Consider the following 12,013-nt stretch of genomic DNA (forward strand, 5'->3'; position numbering starts at 1 on the left):
CAAACAAAGTCATCAAACCTGTCAAGACCATCGAAGATAACAGTAAAGAAAAGCAGATCATTAAAGGTATTGGCCGAAAACAGCAATGGAACCTTGGATTTATACGTCCTTCAGTTGTTGCCTAGCAGTCGCCAAGAATCGCCAGAGTAACCGCAAACCCTAGATTATTACAACTTTTTCCTTCTATATGTCCTTCAATTGTTGCCTCCGCTATAGTAAAATGAAGGTTTCTGCTTCTTCCGCTCCAAAAATTTTTACCCCAAATAAAATCAAAACAACAAAAAAACACCAAAATGGTGTTTCATATTTTGGGCCCAAATTTGAAATTGCTTTGCAACTATTTCAAACACAACAAGCCCAGCCAAACATGTTTTGGGCTTGAAAGGGGCTACTGTAGCAGGCCTAAAATAAAACAAAACACTTGCCAAACAGCCTCTTACTTGACTGTATAATAAAATATTAGCATATTTAAGATTCAATTTATGTAGGATATATGATGTAGGAAGCTTAAATAAATTATAAGCCACTCTTATTTTGTGATAGCATGATATTCTGTTATTATGTTTTTTTCTGGATTATTTGATGTACTTCTTTAATTGTTACATCAATTATTGGATTGTGTGGATGTAATACACCAGTATAGGATGGTGGCATTCTAGGGACGGATTAACTTATCAGTTAAGTCTTACCTATTTTTGTATAAGTGAATGGATTAACTAAAATGTTAAGTCCTACTTAGATTCGTATCAGGTCAACCGAACAAGTTGGATAATACATCGTGGTTTATTTTATATTTTTTTTATATATATATAGTTATATGCCATGATATGAGCTTGAATCTCAGGATTAGTGGTGAGGGTGCATATATTGCCAGGGATGTGTAGCTAGATATAGTGTAGTTGTGTGCCCTGATAGGTCTAGGTACTCATGCCCAATATATGTGCGTTTTGCATGTTGCCTACTATTCAGGTTAAGACAACCCTATAGTCTAGTGAGGTTCCTTTAGTGTGTATATATATTTATGAACTATGTAGTTATTGCATGAGTTAGCTATAGATATATAGTTTCTCCGGTCTCTGTTTGGATTGTCGTAGAAAGAACTTGTTCGTGGGCCTGACCCACTATTATTTTTCAGGTGTCCGTCAGTTTCCAACATAGAGCTTGTTCATGCTGAGCAGAGATAGTCCACATCATTTTTCCGATTCTACGTAGGATTCTCTTTATGTTTTAGTTTCGGATTATATTTCTTTTCAATTTTTTTTAGTTGGGATTTTATTAGGGGTCCACTAGATGGATTCCCAAATTGTAATGTTATCAGAGGTTTTGGACATTTCATTTGGAGGATTAATTATTTTTATTTAAGGATTTAGTACTTAGTTTTTTTCCACTTATTTATTTATTCTTAATTCATTTTATATTCTGTGTTTGATTAAATACTTTAATTGTTTGATATCCATCGGATCTGTGCTCGGACTTGATCACCCGTGGCTCTAGAATCAAGGTGTATCACACATGCCTTTAACTAATAGGGGAAAAATCATGTTGTAAACAAAATGTGGCTACTAATTGCAATAATGAGCATGGATATCAAATTCAAGCATGAATTCTCTACTTAACTACAAGCATGAATTAAGGTGTAGTGCAATTCATCAAGTCTAAGCATAAACCATCTAATTAATCAACAATTGTAGCACACATCAATCTAGAAAATAATGCAATTTGCAATAATAAGAATGGATTATCAAATTCAAGCATGGATTGTCTACCTAACTACAATTAAAATGTAATGAAACTATAATTAAGTAACAATTAAACTAAAGGTCTAGTGCAATCCATCAAGCATAAGCTAGCATAATCTATCAAATTAATTACCAATTACATCTAATAAAAACCATGCATAACCATCACTAAATCCAATTAACAAATGTATCTAGTGTAGAGACATAATCCTCAATTCATCACACATAAACGTGCAACCAACCTAGAGAATTAGTAGGAAGAATTAACCATAGAAATCATAGGAAAACCCAAATTTCATTATATACATAAGACTATAGCATCAATTACAACATTTAATTCCCCGAAAAGATGAAAGACAAGGGTTTAGATTACAAGCTTAGGACTCATCCAAGCCCTAGGGAGAAGCTTAGCCACTCATGGAGGGTGTAGATGTGATGACCGTGTCATCTTTTTTCCTTTCTTCGGCACATTTTTATTTTATTTTATTTTATTTATTTCATTATTTAATTATTTCTTTTCTTGTTGCCTTAGGGTTTTGTAGGACTTGAGGTAGGGTTTGGTATCCGGAATCGATTCCCGGCATCTCATGCCTTTACATGATTTTATTTTATTGTCAATGCATAGCTTAATTGAGTAGAAAAGCATGCTTGTTTAATTTCATTTCCTAGGGGTATGATTGCATAGTTTCTTCGGAAACATTTTCATATTTCGGGATTATTTGTGTAATTAAATTTTTGAGATATTTTGTGTAATGACCTGGTCATTTTCCTTTACTTCTTTTTTCAGCAATTTCTTTTTTCAACTTTTTCCCTATTTCGTCCTTTTCTCGTTTATCATTTTTCTTGCATAACCTCACTTTTTGTGCTCGGATTTGATTCCGGCTTGGCATACATCCATGATATTTAATTTCCATGATATCTATATTTTTACTTTTGTAGAAAAACATGCTAGATGTTTAATTTTCTTGTAAAGGGTATGGATGCGTAGTTTATTAGAAATATTCTTGACTTTTGGGGTTTTGTATAATTATGCGAAGTTATTATTTTTCGTCTTAGGGACCATTTTGTAATTTAATTTGAAAGATATTTTGGAAAAGGGCCTTTTTGCAATTTTAAAAAAATGTGACAAGTGTCACACTATCATGGTGCCACTTGTTGATCTTATAATGGAACCACTTAGAAGCTTAGTTTGATGACACATGGAGGGTAAAGATTCACCCATTTGTTGGCCTAGAATAGGTACACTTGTTGGCTTGGATGGTTAACAAGTGTAGGCTTAGGATTAAGCCTAGGAAGGAACCATGAATTTGTGACAAGTGTAGGATTCATATTTGGTCTTGCATTAGTGTGTGTGTGAGAGGTATTGTAAGAGCACATAATGAGTGGAGGATTCCACCACATTTAGCTTACAGTTTGCACTTTGATTTCATTTCATCTCTTTCCCCTCAAACCCTAACCTAGCCACCATTGGAGCAAAGCTTGATTTAAAGCTTTTGACTTCATTTTTAGCCTCCTTCCACTCATCTTAGACCCTTAAGCTTAGAATAATTTTGCTTCCTCTCACTCTCCTCTTCATAACCCTAGAAGGAAAACTTGGAATTCATTTGCTTCCCTTGGATTCAAGAGAAACGATCCTCTTGCGAGGTAGAGGGTGTTCTAGTTTATTATCTAAGTGAATTAATTGCTTTTGTAGTGATGTATAAGTTCTATGCATGACTTTTACTAATTTGAGAAATTAAAGATTAATAGTAGCTTACATATAACTCACTTTAGACTTGGTATATAGCATAGCCATGACTTGATCTCTGTTGTATATTAATTTGGCATGATTTAAATGAGCTTTTAAATCTAGAGATTTACTTAATTTAAATTGATTTAAATTCTACTTAATTATACCATGCTTGTATTCCATTTTAGACTTGATAAATGGCATGGCCATAACTTACTCTTTATTATATATTAATTTGGGATCATTTAAATAACTCTTCAAATCTAGAGAAATTAATTAATTAGTTTAATTAATTTATATTTTATTGTTCTAATGATTTAGTCATGTATTTCATGAAGCTTTTGTGTTTTTATCATATATCATGACTTGTTGTTCAACTTATTGATTTTAGGAACTTGGGATATCATCAAGAACTTGACTTGGCTAAGACTTGGTTCTAGTATGGGAGATAGAGAGCGCCCTACACTATAGCGTGGACTAGGGGAAGGTACCTATAGGTTAGTAGCCATAAAGTGATCCCAAGAGTACAGTTTTAATCCGAGCGATATCCAACTATCTACTTTGGTTTGATTTCGAACTTTAAATTCCAAGTTGATAACTTTGTGAGTTTGCATCTTATTGTGTTGTGTTGGAAGTTCCAATGTCGGTTTAACATTATGAATTGATTTACATCAAATTGCAAAGTTGTATAAAGTTACTTTTATACATGCTCATTCCCTAAGAGTAAACTTGTTTACTCACCCCAAACTTATCGGGTTATTTTTCAGGTAAAGAAGCATTATTGTGGGATGCACAACACTCTTAGGCTTGTTTGACTACTTTAAGCATTTTTGCCATATTAGAATATGCACTTATTAGCATATCATACTCCATTTTGGCTTATTTTGTCAAAACATGTATTTATTGTTCAAACTATGTAATGTGCACTTAAGTGCACCTTTTGATACTCTTTGGAGTTGTATGTAATGAGGCTAAGGGCCAAAGACGTTTATATGACATGTATGTTACTTTATTTTCATAGTTTGTTTATGAGGATTCTAGGGTTGGAGGGTCATATTTTACGCATGGCATACCATGAGGCCGTAGGCCATTGTAGCTCGTCTATTTTATCATTTTACGTATGCGCACATGGTCACATTTCACAAAACTCTTAAGTTTCAACTTTTGAACTATTTTTGGATGATTTATGGAATTTTAGGCAACATTCATGCATTGGGGTATCATTTAAAGTTTCCTTTGGATTTTGCATGTTATAGATGCTTGCATAAGGCTAGGAAATGTTTTCAAACGTATTTCAATCATACGGAATGCATGTAGAACCTTAGAACTGGGCTGAGCACCTCTCCCTCACTTTGCAGCAGCAGCTTTCTGCTGCATTTAGGTGCATCGATCGGCTGACAACAGGCATCAGCAGGCTGACACATGCTCGAGACCAATTCTATGAGGCTTTTTAGTGAAAAAAGTCATTTTGGCCTGCTGATGATTGGGGTTCGATCGGCTAATGATTGGGTTTAGGCCAGCTGATCCTTGTCGTCAGTTGGCTGATCCTCCCTGGAGCATGAATCCTTTTCAATTTCTTGGACAGCTTTCTTGAGTCAACTTTAGAGGACCATATCTCCTTCATTTCTAATCCAAATCAAGTCTTTCTTAAGTCTAAATTCAAGAGCTTGAAGTTAGCTTTCCAATGGTACCAACCGTACATCAAAAATCTAACCGTAGTGAGAGTTATTGCAATTTTAGTGAGACAAGGTAGTGGTATCTCTTAAACGGAGATTGCCACTTTGTTCTATTTTCACATCTTTTCTGTCCGGACTCCAAATCAGACGATTCTTGAGTCCAACTTTATTAATTTTTTGTTATTTTTCCAATGGTATACTTGGTGGCATCCATTTCTCTATGAAATGACCATTTTACCCTTAGCTCAATTCTTGACGGGTTTGAAACTCTAGCTTAAGTCTTTCTTTCGCTAAGTCATAGGACTTCTCAGTATATCATTCTCGTGTCTTAGGGATGACATACATCTCAAAGGACTTATTTATTTTTAGCTTCCGCATTTCGGATCCGATAACGGGTCAGCATGGGACGCACTGGCCTAAAAACCAGGGCCGTCACAGCTGGTATCAGAGCTCTTAGGTTCGAAAACCTTAGGACGACGAGTTTTGGGTACATATCATGCTTTTGTTAACTTGCTTCAATATGTTGACATGTTTCTTGATAACATATTTTGGTTTAATAACATGTCTATGTACTTATATGGCAGTATGTCTAGGGGTTTACCTTAATTATTTCATCATGCTGTATATGCTTATAGGCTTTAGCATGTGTATATGCTTGTCTGGTGTTATCATGTTGAATATGCTTGCATATTTTAGCATGACTGTATGTTGCATACATTTCTTGCTTCTAGTATGTGCTACTTATTTCGTGCATTCATGGCGTGAGTTGCATTGGGTCTTAATGGATTACATTATTGTTGACATTGTCCCTTATGTGTGTAGCACCATGGTTATGACTCGCAGAGAGTCTTCTCGTCGCGTCGGAGTGGATGAGCAGGTTGAGGAGCATGTTGCAGACACCGGGCTTGCACGGGGTCCAGGGAGGCCCAGGGCTCGACCTAGTGGCGTGGATCCTAATCCACCACGAGCGCTGACTTATGAGGAGCAGATCGCATAGGGAGTGGCTCTGGGGATGTCAGAGTCCATTCACCTAACATTTCGTCAGCATATTACAGGGATACAGATTCTGGTACCGGCGCCAACACTGACACCAGTTGCTAATGAGGCATTGGATTACTTCATAAAGTTACAGCGGGTTAAGATCGACCAATTTGCAGGGAGTATGGATCCGCTTGCTTCAGAGGCATGGTTTGACCTCATGGTACGCAAGCTTGATAGCATGGCAGTACCTACAGATTGATGGAGGATCTCCTTGACAGCCTCTATGCCTTTATGTTCATGGGAGATGCCGATATCTGGTGGAGGTCTATGACCAATATCCATGATATGGAGATGATGACTTGGGAGGAGTTCAGGACATTGTTCTTCAACCACTTCTTTTCGAGGGCTACGATCCAGAACATTAGAGTACAGTTCACAGGTCTCTATTAGGGCATGATGAGTGTCATTGAGTATGAGACACGCTTCACTTCTCTTTCCCACTATGCACCGGATATGGTATCTACTGATGAGCTCAGGGCAAGGAAGTTTCAGGATGGGTTGCATCTTAATATTAGGCCACAGATTTCAGTATTAGATTTAAGGACTTACGGAGAGGTGGTTCAGAGGGCTATGATGGTTAAGGCAAAGGACCGAGATCAGCACAGGATCAAAGGTTCATATAAGTAGTCCCATAGAGAGGCTCCATCAGTATCTGTTGGGGGTCAGTGGAAGAAGGCTAAGGCTGGGGACATTTTAAGTACTCAGGGACAGTCACAGCAGGCTCGGTCTGCATCTGCAGTTCCAGTATCTTCGGGGTCAGCCTAGGGAGTGATCTATCACCGCTATCGCAGCCGGGGCATATCAAGCCTCGCTGCCCACGGCTTCAGCCACAAGCCAATTAATCATAGGCTAGTAAGCCTATAGCCTCGACGAAGGGGTTTCAGGGGACTTGTAACTATTACAAGCAGCCCAGTCACATGAGGAAGGATTACCCTCACCTACGGAGCAGGGCACAAAGTGGTGCAGGTTCACAGGCCACACCTGCACAATCAGCAGTTGTGCAGTCAGATTTCAGGGTGCCTCAAGCACCATAGCCAGCTGCACCAGTCAGTTCGTATCCGGGTAGAGGCCTTACACCTACTACTTTCGGATATCAGCCAGCTCAGCAGGGCAGTTCATAGCAGTTTGGGGCTCAGGGACGGGCTTACGCACTACCACAGGCCAATACCTCTACTAAGACTTCTACAATTCGAGGTATCTTTCTAGTCTTTAGTTCTTGGGCTAGAGTTCTTATTGACATAGGTGCATCACATTCATTCATATATGCTTCATTTGCACATTCCTTGGGGCTGGAAGTCACACTGCAGGATGGTTTCCTTTGTGTTGACACACCAGTAGGGGTCTAGTGTTTTTAGACCATGTTTGTCATGGTTGTGCTATTAAGATAGCTGGGCAGACCTTAGAGTTCGATTTTGTTGTTTTTGATATGATGGGCTTTGACGTCATTCTCGAGATGGATTGGTTATCCTTCTTTCGTGCTACGATCGACTGCGTCCGCGGGAGGGTGACTGTTTGTACTTCTAAGGGAAACTGTTTTCACTTCATAGGAGATCAAAGCGATTCCTACCCGGTAATTGTTTTTAGTATTAGTGACCGAAGTCGCCACAAGTCTTACTTGGCTAACCTATTGGCTGTGGAGGACAGCAGCTTGGGCCGCATTTTTTCAACAGTTGTAGATGAGTTTTTGGATGTCTTTTCGGAGGAGTTGACAAAACTTCCTCCTCTTCGAGAAGTTATCTTTGCCATTGATGTCATTCTCAGTACTACGCCGATCTCTGTAGCACCGTACCGTATGGCACCGGCAGAGTTGGATGAGCTGAAAGCTCAATTGGATGATTTGAAAGTTAAGGGCTTTATTCGTCCTAGTGCTTCACCCTGGGGAGCACCGGTTCTTTTTACGAAGAAAAAGAATGGGTCTTTGAAACTTTGCATCGATTATCGCAAGCTGAACTATGTTACGATCAAGAACAAATATCCTTTGCCTAGGATTGATGACTTGTTTGATCAGTTAAAGGGAGCCACTTGTTTTTCTAAGATTGATTTGAGATCTGGTTACTATCAATTAAGGGTTAAGGATGAGGATATATCCAAGACCATTTTTGGCACACGGTATGGCCATTATGAGTTTCTAGTGATGCCATTTGGTTTCATCAATGCTCCAACAGCTTTTATGGACTTGATGAACCATGTATTCAGTGATCATCTTGATCAGTTCGTTGTGGTTTTCGTCGACGACATTCTCGTATACTCAACTTCGGTAAAGGAATATGAGTATCATATGAGGACAATATTACAGATCCTTAAAGATAATTGATTGTACACTAAGTTCGAGAAATAAGAATTTTGGCTATTGGAAGTGAAGTTCCTTGGACATGTTGTGTCAGGGGGCAGTGTTACAGTAGATTCGTCAAAGATTGAGTCTGTGCTAGATTGGGAACGTCCGAAGACGGTGTTTGAGATTCAGAATTTTCTTGGCCTAGTTGGCTACTACCGGAGATTTGTTCGGGACTTCTCTCGTTTAGCGGCACCTATGACTCGACTTACCCGCAAAGGGGTCAAGTTCGTATGGAATGAGGCCTTTAAGTTTGCTTTTTAGGAGTTGAAGGTCAGGTTGACATCGGCTCCAGTTTTGATCATTCCTGAACGTGGTTTGGGTTATGTGATCTTTTGTGATGCTTTACGGGAAGGTTTGGTGTACGTTTTGATACAGACAGAACAGGTGGTTGCTTATAGGTCTCGACAGTTGAAGACTCACAAGTTGAACTACCCGACATGATTTGGAGTTGGCAGCAGTTATCATTGCCCTGAAAGAGTGGAGATATTATTTATACGGGGAAAAGTTTGAGGTTTTCTCCAATCACAAGAGTTTCAAGTATCTTTTCTCTCAGAAGGATTTGAACTTGAGATAGCACAGATGGGTTAAGTTCATGGAAGATTATGACTTTGAATTACAGTACCATCCAGGTAAGGCCAATATAGTGGCCGATGCATTGAGTAGGAAGTCACGGGGGACTCTTGTTAGCGTTTCAATTTATAGATGGAAGATACTAGAAGAGCTTGCAGATCTTGGTTTACAGTCTTATGTGGATGTTTCACCGGCTATTTTGTTTAGCCTTATGGCTCAACCAGCTCTTGTTAGCAGAGTTATCGAGGCACAGTTAGAGGATGGGGAGATGAAGGCCATCCACGTTCGGATTTCAGGCGGTGAGGATATAGAGGGTTGGACCCTACATTCAGACAGTGGTCTTAGGTATAAGGGGATGATGTTTGTTCCTTTATCTTGTCGTGAAGATGTTCTTTGGGATTTCCACCACTCTCGGCTCGTAGTTCATCCTGGTGGTATGAAGATGTATCACAATCTTCAGCGACAGTTTTGGTGGCAGGGCATGAAACGGGATGTCTCATTGTTTGTGGCTCGATGTCTTACTTGTCAACAAGTGAAGGCAGAGCATCAGTGCCCGACAGGAGTATTGCAACCATTACCAGTAGCTGAGTGGAAATGGGAGCATATCACTATGGATTTCGTAACGGGACTTCCGAGGTCTCAGGCAAGGAATGATGCCGTATGGGTCATAGTTGACAGGTTAACTAAGACGGCTCACTTTTTGCCCATGGCAGGGACATATAGTGTAGAGAGACTAAGTGGACTATATGTGAGGCAAATTGTTAGGCTTCATGGGGTTCCTATATCCATTGTTTTGGATAGGGATCCGCGGTTCACGTCTCGCTTTTGGCAGAGTTTTCAAGAGGCTCTTGATACGGGGCTTCATTTCAATACGGCATTCCATCCTCAGACTGATGGTTAGTCAAAGCGCACCATTCAGATATTGGAGGATATGTTACGGGTTTGTATCTTAGATTTTGATGGTAGTTGGGAGGACTACTTACATTTAGTTGAGTTTGCCTATAACAATAGTTACCAGACCAGTATTGGAATGGCACCTTTTGAGGCGTTGTATGGCAGACCTTGCAGATCTCCAGTTTGTTAGACCAAGGTCGGTGATACCATTGCCTTGGGTCTCGACATTTTCATTGAGACTACAGAGAAAATCAAGTTGATTCGGCAGCGGTTGGCTGCCGTATAGAACAAACAGAAGAGTTACGCTGACAGGAGGAGACGATCCTTGCCTTTTAAGGTAGGGGACCATGTCCTTCTTAAGATTTCTCCGTGCAAAGGACTTCTGAGATTTCGACAGACTTGCAAGTTGTCCCTAGGTTCATTGGACCATTTGAGATTTTGGAGCGCGTCGGTGAAGTTGCTTATCATTTGGCAATGCTGCCAGACCTGGATAGGGTTCACGACATGTTTCATGTTTCTATGCTGAGGAAGTACGAGCCGGACCCATCACATGTCCTGCTGTGGACTGACGTGGTCATTGATGAGGATGTGACCTACGAGGAAGGTTCGGTCCAGATTCTTGATTCACGGAATAGGTCTTGCGGACCAAGACCATTCCACTGGTTAAGGTCTTATGGAGACACCACGACATTAAGGAGGCTACCTCAGAACTTGATCGGTTGATCAACTATACATCAACCTTCGCAATAGCACGAATCATTGTAAAATAGGGTTATTGGTCGGGTAAGTCGAACCACTGGGACTGCGCTAGTCTTAAGGCAACCTTAGTGTCTAGAATCTTTCTAGAATGATGAGGGGGTGTTCATAAAGGTTTTGTTTGTTGTCACTTAAATTAGGAATTCAAAGTGCATAAAACACTAATTTGCAAGGAATTTAGGATGAAATAGAACAATAGAGAAGAGACTAGGGAAGAGACTCCACAACCATCAATAAGCATGCTAGGATATGATTTACTTAGGGGAATAACATATATGTATAACCATGGGATGCAACAACACAAATTATTACATTCCCTTCAAGAAATTTATGAAATCAATAGGTAAGAATAACCTATCAAAGCATTGCATGTTTTGGTGACCTAAACTAGGTTGTAACCTTAGACATACTCACTAAGCATAGAGTTATCAAGCCCTTAATCACATAGTAGAAGCACATGACATAGAATCCAAGAATAATCTATCAAAGGAAGATCCTAAGCAATAGATTATCAAATCTCCTAACTATCATGCCATTAACAACACTTCCATAAACTCCATTCCATTGTCACTATGAAAATGTAGCAATATAATCATAAGAGAAAAACCATCTAAGACAAGATATTTAACTCAAGATGATTATGTATAGATATTGAAATTCATTACATCAAATGAAGAGCTATAGTTCATGGAAGGATTACATACATATATTAACCCCCAAATATAAATCAAAACAAAGCAAAGCTTACAAAATGGAGCTTCATCACCTCCCTAGAGGAGGTTTAGTTACCCATGGTGGCCCTAGATGAAGGAAGAAGCAAGGCTTTCCCCTCCATTTTCGAGCTTCCTCCTTGAAGCTTCAAGAACTCCTCCTTCTTGCTCTCTTCTCTCTCCTCTATCTTGTAAAAATGAAGCTTCATGAAATGTGTGGCTCTTATCCCTCTTATCTACCACCAAACTAGGCTCTCTCTCTCCTCCAAAAACATCCCCAACCACCTCATTAATAGGGAAATCCAAAGTTGGAAATTTCAGAGCACAAGTGGGCTGTCTCGTGGAGCAAACTGCCCAAATTTCGAGTACTCGAAATAGGGCCTCGAGCACTCGAATTTAGTGTAAAAAGCTCCATGCTTCATTTACTTCGCCCAAACCTACTTTAATGAAATGGCCATAACTTTGCGCTCTAAACTCCGAATGACAAACCGTTTAAAGATTTGGAGAGCTGATTCAGAGCTTTAAAAACTTCATGTTTCGATAAAGACCCAAATCTTAAGTCT

This window comes from Cornus florida, unplaced genomic scaffold (genome assembly GCF_030987335.1).
Source record: "Cornus florida cultivar Cherokee Brave unplaced genomic scaffold, ASM3098733v1 CherokeeBrave_3.0.0_Hap2_Chr09, whole genome shotgun sequence".
Lineage (NCBI taxonomy): Eukaryota > Viridiplantae > Streptophyta > Magnoliopsida > Cornales > Cornaceae > Cornus > Cornus florida.